This window comes from Carica papaya, chromosome 8, assembly GCF_054855325.1.
Source record: "Carica papaya isolate Zhongbai chromosome 8, ASM5485532v1, whole genome shotgun sequence".
Classification (NCBI taxonomy): domain Eukaryota; kingdom Viridiplantae; phylum Streptophyta; class Magnoliopsida; order Brassicales; family Caricaceae; genus Carica; species Carica papaya.
In genome coordinates, this window is record NC_142316.1 from 12,291,593 (window position 1) to 12,301,187 (window position 9,595).

The 9,595-nt window shown below is 37.0% G+C and overlaps 1 long non-coding RNA gene across 1 annotated transcript; it reads left to right on the top strand.

The window, feature by feature from the left end:
• Positions 1–201: 201 nt before the first annotated feature.
• Positions 202–8,910, top strand: LOC148241956 (uncharacterized). Its single transcript, XR_015814095.1, has 4 exons — positions 202–890; positions 979–1,179; positions 2,829–2,869; positions 8,756–8,910. It is a non-coding gene; the product is annotated as an uncharacterized LOC148241956 (long non-coding RNA).
• Positions 8,911–9,595: the final 685 nt, after the last annotated feature.

The window sequence follows — 9,595 nt, forward strand, 5'->3', positions numbered from 1 at the left end:
CCAACTAATATGTGAATTTAGTTATATTTATGTTAAGTCAACTTATTAATTTAAAATAAATAAATTATATATATGCACATATTGGGGTGTTTAAATTTTGATATGAACTACAAAGTCCGACCAGACTGCACTTTGGAAACTAGATCAAGTCTGGTCCTTGGTTCCTAGAGTAGAGGACCAATACTTGCACTAAATTCTAAAAAAGAAGGATCACCGCTAACCCAACCAACTTACATTAAAAAACACAAGAAAACCCAAATTTTCTTCTTACCCATCTAATTTCTGTGACACTCCTGAAGTTATTCAAACACCGGATGCATGTAAATTTAAAATCTTTGATTTTTAAGCGATGGTTGAAATGTTATATTTGTGTGTATTTACAATTTTAAAATAATTATATAATTGTTTAAAAACTTAAAACAAAAGAAAAAAAACAGAGAGAGAGAGAAAAGAAAGAATGAGAGTTTTACCCTGCAGGCAAGCCTTGCGGAAAAAGACCCGCAGGAATGCACGGATTGTACGCCTACGGAACAGTGAGTAAAAGCTCCCAATTGGCTAATGTCTGATCGTGCAAGATCCCCCACTGTCTCATAGATCTTTCCTGCCACCTGGCGTGCACGCGACCTGCTCCCGCCAGCATCGGCTGGCCACTAAAACGATCAACGACCCTCTCTCACTGTATGTGATTTGACGGATCACATTTCTTCAGGTTGATATTTAAACCCCCTTCCTTCTTCGTTTCCTTCGTTCTCCTCCGCTGCAACCCAAAAAAGAAGAAATTTTTTTGAGTGAAACAGTGAGCCCGAGAGCAAGGAAGAGCAACTGTGAGCTACCACCTCTTCCTCTGCTGTTGCAGGCTTGCCACCCAGCCTTTATTCCTTCATCGAGTGGTAAGCATCTTCCATTTTTTTATTCTTCTTTCCTTACGGTGCTAATGCACCTCACATGCAAGCCTTGCCTTTTCATCCTCGATCGCAGAATAGGTTCTGCAACTCCTCGGACTGTTGCTGCTGCCGTCTTCTTCTCTTGAATCCGTGAAGTGATGTGATCCTAGGCAGTCCAAAATTTGTTCCAAAGATGCATTTCTGTATCAAGGAAGAACCCTCTGGAAAATCGGACTCCTGCAGAATAATTTTCCGCAAGTCTACTGCAGCATAACAGGCGCGAACACCAAGTCTCGTAAGTCCTATCCCAAACAGGAAAACAATGCCAACATCTTTTTCTTTCCTAAACAATATCGCCTAGAACAGGAAAGTAATTTCATGGTTGACTATTTTTCGAATTGGAATTATTCCAAGAGGGGCTAAGTTTGTCCAAAAACAATTTAAAACCTAACTCAGATTAATGGGCTTAAAGAATTACGAGGATGTCCAAGTTTTAGGCCCAACCCAAGAAGGCCTCATGACCTCATGGCCTGGAATACGGTTGGCCGAGGTAGGCCACCTGCATGCGGACCCAGCCGACTCGCTCGCATAACCCATCAAGCGAGCCACTGACCCGCATCCAGCACGCGACATAGCCCACACGGGGGCCCGACCGGACATACCGTCCGCTCGACCCGCGCGGACCCATGATCCGACCTGCAACCTGTCTCGCGTGACCCGCGCAAGCCGGCAAGCCCAACCCATACGGGTTGCCCAAACAGGCTCTCAGTCACCTTATAATTAATTTATTTTATTATTTTTAATTTTTAAGGCTTTTGGACCTCACTTTTAATTTTTCCATATTTTAAATTAATTTTTTCATATTTTAATTAATTTTTCCATGTGTTTTACATGGAACCCACATGGGATAAAAGCTTATCTTATTTTAAATATTATTTTAATATAAATTCTCTTCCTATGATTATTTAATTAATTATCTTATATTTAGATATGATAGAATAAATATTTTATTATATAATTAACTTAAACTTAGATAGAATTTTATCTTAAATATTATTTTATTAATTTTTTAAAAAGATTATAATCATCTAGAATAATCCTAAAAAAGGCTATAAATAGGTTTTTCCCTATAGGTTGTAAATACAATCAATTACAATCAATTTGAGAGAAGTTCTTCAAAACTTAGGCTTTTCTTTAATTAGCATTTTTGTTAATTTTTTTTTTAACCTTTTCAAGTTCTTCAAGAAGCAAGCGTCTTCAAAAATTTTGTTGAGGTAAAAAGTGCAGATCAATTTATCAGTAAGTCTGTGATATTTTTTCTTTCCTTATTTTATTTTTCCTACACCTTATTTTTGCATTCTTTTAGAATTGTAGATTCAATTAGAGAAAGAAGTTTTTTTTAAGTAGTTAAGTTTTGGTAATACATACGTTGAGTGGATTATAGAGGTTTATTCAATCCTCCCCATACCCTTCCGTGTCATCTGGTATCAAAGCGTAGGCTGCTAAAACCCAAACTATCTTTATTGCTTTTAACATTTTGGTTTCTAATTTAACATTCAAAATAACTTAGTTGATTGTTAATTCATTTGCATATTACTTGAATTCATTTTATTTGTTCGTTTCAAGTAATTTTGTGTTTGTTCTATTACTCAAAAAAAAGAAAAGAATAATATATATCAACAATACAATAATATTTCAATTGTACCCCATAAGGTAATTAACACATTGTTTGCATCTTGGATGAAAAAAGTAGAGTAACCACTTATTTGATTGTTGGAAAAACCGTCGAGAGGAAGAATAAGTCATTTACTAACTAAGAGTAAAAACTTTTATTTTCATTCTATTTGCATCACTCATTCTGTATTGCTTAACACACTCGTGTTCATACATACTTTGGACTTCTAGTGTTTGTTACGAATTTATAAAATTCTTTCTAACTTGCAGGAACTTGATTAAAGAAGATCCCAACTTCGATTCTCAACTTAGTAAGTGAAGCTTGAGTGTTCAGAGTTGAGAGTTAAAACATGAATGATTGTGAGGAAGTGTTATTTTCCACTAACTTTTCTTGTAAATTTTATACACAATGAGTTTTTGTGTAGCATTTGCCGAATTACGATGCAACATGAGAAAACTCTAATATCTAGTTGAAGAATGGCAGGACTTAGTGCGAGAACCGTTAAGGGAAAAAAAGGCCTGATCATATCATGATGTGATAGAGGACCTTTCTATTCAAGACAAGATTCAAGCTCCCACAAAGGTCGAGCACCCTATCATGGAAGATACAAAAGAATAAGACGAAGCCAGCCACCCAAATGAGCTGTGTAGTTGCTAAGTCTTTTGTTTCTAGTGATGAAATCTTACATGATCTAGGAGAAAGTGTGATTCCAATCTTGAATCACATCAATGATAAAGTCCACGAGCCAGGAAAGTATTGTGAGCTTTCTATTTGAAGAAGGAAAACCAATTTTTTTTTTTATGAAGGTTGAGATTCAAGGACGCATCTATTTGAAGAAGGAAGATGATGTGATCTTAGGTAGCCCAAAATTAGTTCCAAAGATGCAATTCCGCATCAAAAGGAAAACCCCATAAGAAACCAAACTCCTATAAAATAATTATCTACAAGTTTGCTGTAGCACAACAGACGTGCACACGTAAGTCCCGTAGGTCCTATCCCAAATAGGAAAATGATGCCAACATCTTTTTATTTCCTAATGGGATCGCCTAGAATAGGAAACTAATTTCATCCCTAACTTCTTTCTTAATTGGGATTGTTCCAAGATATGGGTCAAGTTTGTCCAGAGGAAGTTTAAGACCCAAGTAAATTAATAGGCTTAAAGAATCAAGGGGAAGTCATAAGTTTTAGGCCCAACCCAAGAAGGCCTCACAGTCTCACAGCTTGGAAGAGAGTCGACCAAGGCATGCCACCCGCATGCTAACCCAACTGACTTGCCCGCACAACCCAATAGGGTAGCCACGGACCTACATCCAGCATGTGGCCCAGCTCACACGTGGGCCCAACCCTAATGGACAGCTCCTCTGTGTGATCCACACGGGCCTATGACCCGACGTGGTTTATATCGCATGACTTGCGCGATACGACTGGCCCAACTCGCTCAGGTCGCCCAAATTAGCCTTAGTTTATTTTATAATTTTTAATTTTTAAGCCTTTTGAATCCCACTTTTAATTTTTTTATATTTTTAAATACAAGGAAACCACATGGGATAAAGCCTTATCTTATTTTAAATATTATTTTAATATAAATTCTATTCATAGGATTATTTAATTAATTATCTTGTATTTAGATGTGATAAAATAAATACTTTATTATGTAATTATTCTTAAATTAGATAGAATTTTATTTAGGATATTATTTTATTAATTTCTTTAAAAGATTGTAATCATTTAGAATTATCCTGAAAAATGCTAAAAATTGGCATTTTTTCATAGGTTGTAAGCATAATCAATTTAAGAGGAATTCTTGAAAGTTCAGACTTTTCATTGATTAACATTTTTGCTAATTTTAGCTTCTTCAAGTTCTTCAAGAAGCATCCATCTTCATAAGTTTTGTTGAGCTAAGGAGCAAGGATCAATTTATTGATAAGTCCGTGACATTTTTTCTTTTCTTGTTTTATTTTTTCTAATATTTGTTTTTGAATTTTTTTAGGATTGTAGATTCAATTAGAAGGAGTAGTTGTTTTTAGGCAGTTAAACTTCGATACTGCATACATTGAGTGAGTTATAGGAGATGATTTGATCATCTCATACCCTCCCGCATCATGAAGCTTCTCCATTATTTTTTGGAACCCAAAACCAAACAGTGATAGGTAAGGAATGGGGTGGTTCTTTACACTTCTAATGACTTTATAGAGTTTTTAGTTCGTTAACAATCTAGATGGGCATGCATGCATGAACAAATTATCGCATGTGTGTGTGTGTGTTAAGTGATTTTCACTTTTTCGAATGTTTGATGTGGACTTGAATGATTTAATGTTTAAATTTAGCCTACATTGATGCATGTTTAGGAACTAAACTGAAATGAGTAAAAATAAGGGGAAGAGGAGATGAATTTTTGGGTTTTGACAATGAAGGCACCAAAGTGTTGTAGCATACTGCAGCGCGCAGCTGTGTCATGACTACATGTGTGAGGGACAGTGTCTGGGCACACCTCAATGTTAGGATAGTGTCCCTGGCTTGCTGTGTGTATGCAATAGTTATGCGTTGGTGCACAGAACCTACCAGGCATACTAGCATGCCAAAAGGTCTAACCTGTGAGTACTGGTGGGTCTATCACTGTGCTAAAATGATTAGTAAACCCAATTTATATAGGCCTTTGCCCGCTTTAAATGTAAGTTAATTTACACTATTTAATATTTTTTCAAGATTCGTGATTTTGATATATTTTTATTTATATTTACTAATTTTATTTTAAAATATTTTAAAATATTTTCCTTTTATTTCAAAGGGAAAAATTTAGAAGAAAAAAAACTGGAAAACAGCGAAACAGAAGAAAACCAGCTCGTAGAAAAAATTTTGCGAGAAAACTGCTTGCCCGTATGGGTGCTGGGCATTGTGCACGCGTACAGTGACCGCGGGGCATGAGCACAACCCATCCACATGCGAGCACGCACGGGTCCACGCGCACAACATGGCATCAGGACTTGTGCGTGCGTTTTGTCGCACGCAGGCAAGGCATCCACGTGTCACTTCGTGCACAGACTAGCACCGCACACTGTGCGCATGCTGTCCGCACAGCAAGCCTTGGGCGGTGCATTGCCACTGCCTTGGGCGGTGCGCTGCCATCGCCGGTGGAGGAAATTTTTCTCCCTCATTTTTTATGCCAAGAATCTTTATCTCCTATCTCTTAATTGGATTTCACAACTTGGCATGAATCCAACAGTTCAGAAATTCTATAAATTGCCCTTCCCCTTCCCTTCCTCTCCACGCTTCCATTTCTTCAAATTTTCAAGATTTAGAGAGAGAGAGAAAGAGAAAGAGAGAGATAAGAAAATAGTGAGAGAAGAAGAGAAATAAAGAAAAACTGTGAAGAAGAAAACATCAAGATTTTGGTAAGGAATCTAGTATTACTTTCGATGTCTTAAGGAGTACTTTTAGATAAATAAATTTAATATGATTTTTATTTTATCTATTTTGCATGCCTCTGTGTTCAAATAAGTCAAATTATTTTAATTTTCAAGCATATTATGTGAATTATTGACACTTGATGAATCTGCATGTAATAAATGTAAAATATAGTTCGTAATAATAAAAGAAAGAAAAAGAGAAAAGTGGAATAAAGCTTGTATGGTCTGAAATATATCTGCATTGACATGCATATTACATCAAATGTCTCATTAGACTTTTTATCTCTGAGGGATACCTATTTCCCTTATCCTTCGGGATATCTGTTTCTCCCTCCCCTATCTGGTCTGCAAAGACGTAAGAGGACCGCTCCCAATGGATGACGGTGTGCCCTCTGACGAGAGTGGTATCGTACTATCTGTGAGGGTCACTCATGGCTAAGTAATGTCATAACTATAGATATCTGTTAGGACCACTATGGTTGGTACGACTGTGGTCATTGATCATACCATGGTTTGACCAGCTGGAAGTGGGTCTGAGCAAATTGTTGTATTTGTATCTTATCCATTCATTCTACTTGGGTAGTTAGAAATTTGTATCTGCCCTCAAAGATGAAAGTTTATAGTGATTTCGTGAAGCATAACACGAAATATTTGTGCATTTCATTATTTGTTCGATTTTTTCTATTATTTGACATAATATGTGTATATTTGATTTTCTGTGCTAACGTACTATTTTGATATTCAAATAAATGGTTTCCTTTTCTAATGATGAGTTAGGTCAACAAGAAAGCTAGATGGTGAGATACAATAATAAACTTTTGAAATCTTACGATGTTAATTTAATACTATTTTTCTTACTGAGTACATAAAACTCACTTTTTCCATTCTCCCATAGATGAGGAAGAAAATGAGAAACCGCAAGCAAACTTACCCTTGAAAGTCTATAAGGATTCCGTGGGTCCACAAGTCTGAGTGCATGACTGTTCCTGCACTCTGATGAATTAGAGTAGCATAATGAAAGAAGTGACCATTATGTTTTGTATTTTGTTGTCTCTTTTGTCCTCAGTGATGTATGTATTTAGAACATTATATATATTTGTAAGAGATTTGTTAAGATTTGATTCTACTGCATAAATATTATCATGCACTCCTTATTCTTAATCTGTATACAAAACCCATTTATCTTAATTGGCACCGGAGATGTTACAGGGTGTGCACGCGCGTGTGCGTGTTGTTTGCCAGGTATGTTTCCATGCCGAGAGGCTCGCGTGCGAGGGCATGTTGATGTTTAAAATAGGCTTACACAACACGCCCATGTCATGTTGCCTTGTTGAGCGAGTGCATGCACATGTGCGCCTAAGGGCTTGTCTCGACATGCCCAAGTGTCTGGATAGTTCTCCCAGGTAAACTATTCATGCGACATGTCATGCTGTGTGGCCTTGCTAGGCACACTCGTGTGCCGAGTGGGTCGTGCGGATGGGCCTTTGCCCCATCCTATAGGGGATGGTAGAGAGGGATTTCCCATTTGAGCCTCGGCCCGGAAGGGGGCCCGAGGACCCAAGTTGGTTTATGGGCCCCTTATTTGGCTCGAGTTTGTTTATGTGCCACTTATTGTGCTGGGTTTATTAATGATCCCACATTTGGGTCTAGGTTGGTTTATGGGCCCCTTATTAGGCTTGGGTTCTTTAATGGGCCCATAGTTGGGTGTGGGTTTGTTATTGCACCCATATTTTCATCCGGATTGGTTTATAGGCCCTATATTGGACTTGGGTTGTTAATGGGTCTTATGAAGCCCAAGATGATTATGGATCGGATCAGTTTAGTAATTTGGGGACTAGGCCTTTAATGGGCTGAGACAGTTTATAGGGTTTTAAGGAGCCCAAGTCAGGAAACAAGGCCATTGGGTTGGGTCAATAGGTTGGGTTTTTAAGGAAACAGAGAGGGTTTGAGAGTAAATAATTTAGTGGGCCTTAATGGGTGATAAGAGGAGAAGCCTTATTGGGCCAAGGGTTTTAAGTGGGCCTTATAGGCCAAGGAATCTTTAAAAAGGAATTTGATGGACTTGATGGGTCGAACAAAAATCTATAGATCTAAATTAAGTTGTGATTTTGTATTCAGTTTAAATAACAAAAAAATCTGAAATCCGTTTGACTATTATCACTGAGGGTTGACTAAATATGACTGTTATTTACTGTTGGAGAACCACTCCCTATGAATGGTTCTGGCCTTTCCTCTGACAAGAGTGGATCACTACTGATTGTAGGGATCATAGTGGCGAAGAAATGTCATGATCATAGTATCTAATCGGATTACAATATTTTAAATTAAATCATTTTTCCCATTCACACTAGTAGTGGGGAATCCTTTTTACCCTCCGTGATGTAAGTCTAAACGGCTTCGCGTAAAGGTCTGTAAATAATAAAACTAAATAGAATCAAATAACTAGTAAAACAAGACTATCTATTTGCTATACTGTGGTTCTCTGGATAGGTTGTTTCCTTAAGTTGTCTGTGCTTTTCACTATGATCATTCTGTTATTTATGGATTGAGACATGTAATTCAAAATGAATATCATAATATTAAAATATAAAGTTTTCAACAATCTTTAAAAATAAACATATGTTTACTATGAAATATTCAGTAGTCTTTGATGGTAAGTTTTGTTGACCATAGAGGTAATGACATTGCTTTACAAATTTAATGTAACCTTTGAAACTTTAATAGCGTAATTTAAATATTATTTTTACTTACTGAGTTTCTTGGAATTTACCCTAAATTCATCCCCCCAGATGACATGGAAAGTGAAGACTCGCCCCTCGAGTTGCCTTTTAATGCTTGCTTGGATCCATTCTTAGACTAGTAGATGATGAGTGCATTTGATGCATTGTACTCTAATGAATTCTATTTTGTATTTTGTAGAGTTATCTGAATAATCATTTTGTAATTTGTAGCTAATTCATGTGCCTCAGTGGTATACACTCTTAATTTTTGTAAGAAATGAATTTAACTTTTATTGTATATATAATATTAATGCACTCATATCTTTTTGTTATCAGACATCGTTACCTTTTGGGTACCGGGATATCATAGGTAGTATCAGAACAAGTTCTTTAAGACATCCATTACACTGAGACTTAAGGTTTAGAGCAGTGCAATTAGTAACTTTTCCTTATAACAGTAGTGTCTTGCGAACTTCGAGCCAATTCTTTTACTAAGACCATGCCTTCCTTTTTGTAGGCGATTATGACTCATGGGAGACCCTCCATTGAATGACCTGAAGCCTTTGATGCCCTGACTATGAAAAAATTTAATGAACTATTTTGAGCCATCCAAGGTATAATTGCTATCGCGAGCCATAATCGTGCTCATGATGAGAATTACCCCCATCCCGTTTAAGACCAACTAAATCATACTTGTGCCATCTTAAGCAATATCTCTAAATTTCGGAAACTGAACCCTTCTTTTTTTTATGGTGGGCCTGACCCCAATGTAGTTGAAGTGTGGATTATGCAGATGGAGAAGCTTTTCTCCATCTTGAGCTCACAGGAGCAAGAGGTCCCCCTTGCAGCTTTTATGTTTACTAGAGAAGTTGAACGCTAGTGGCATCTCAAGAAGGTGATGTTGCCTAC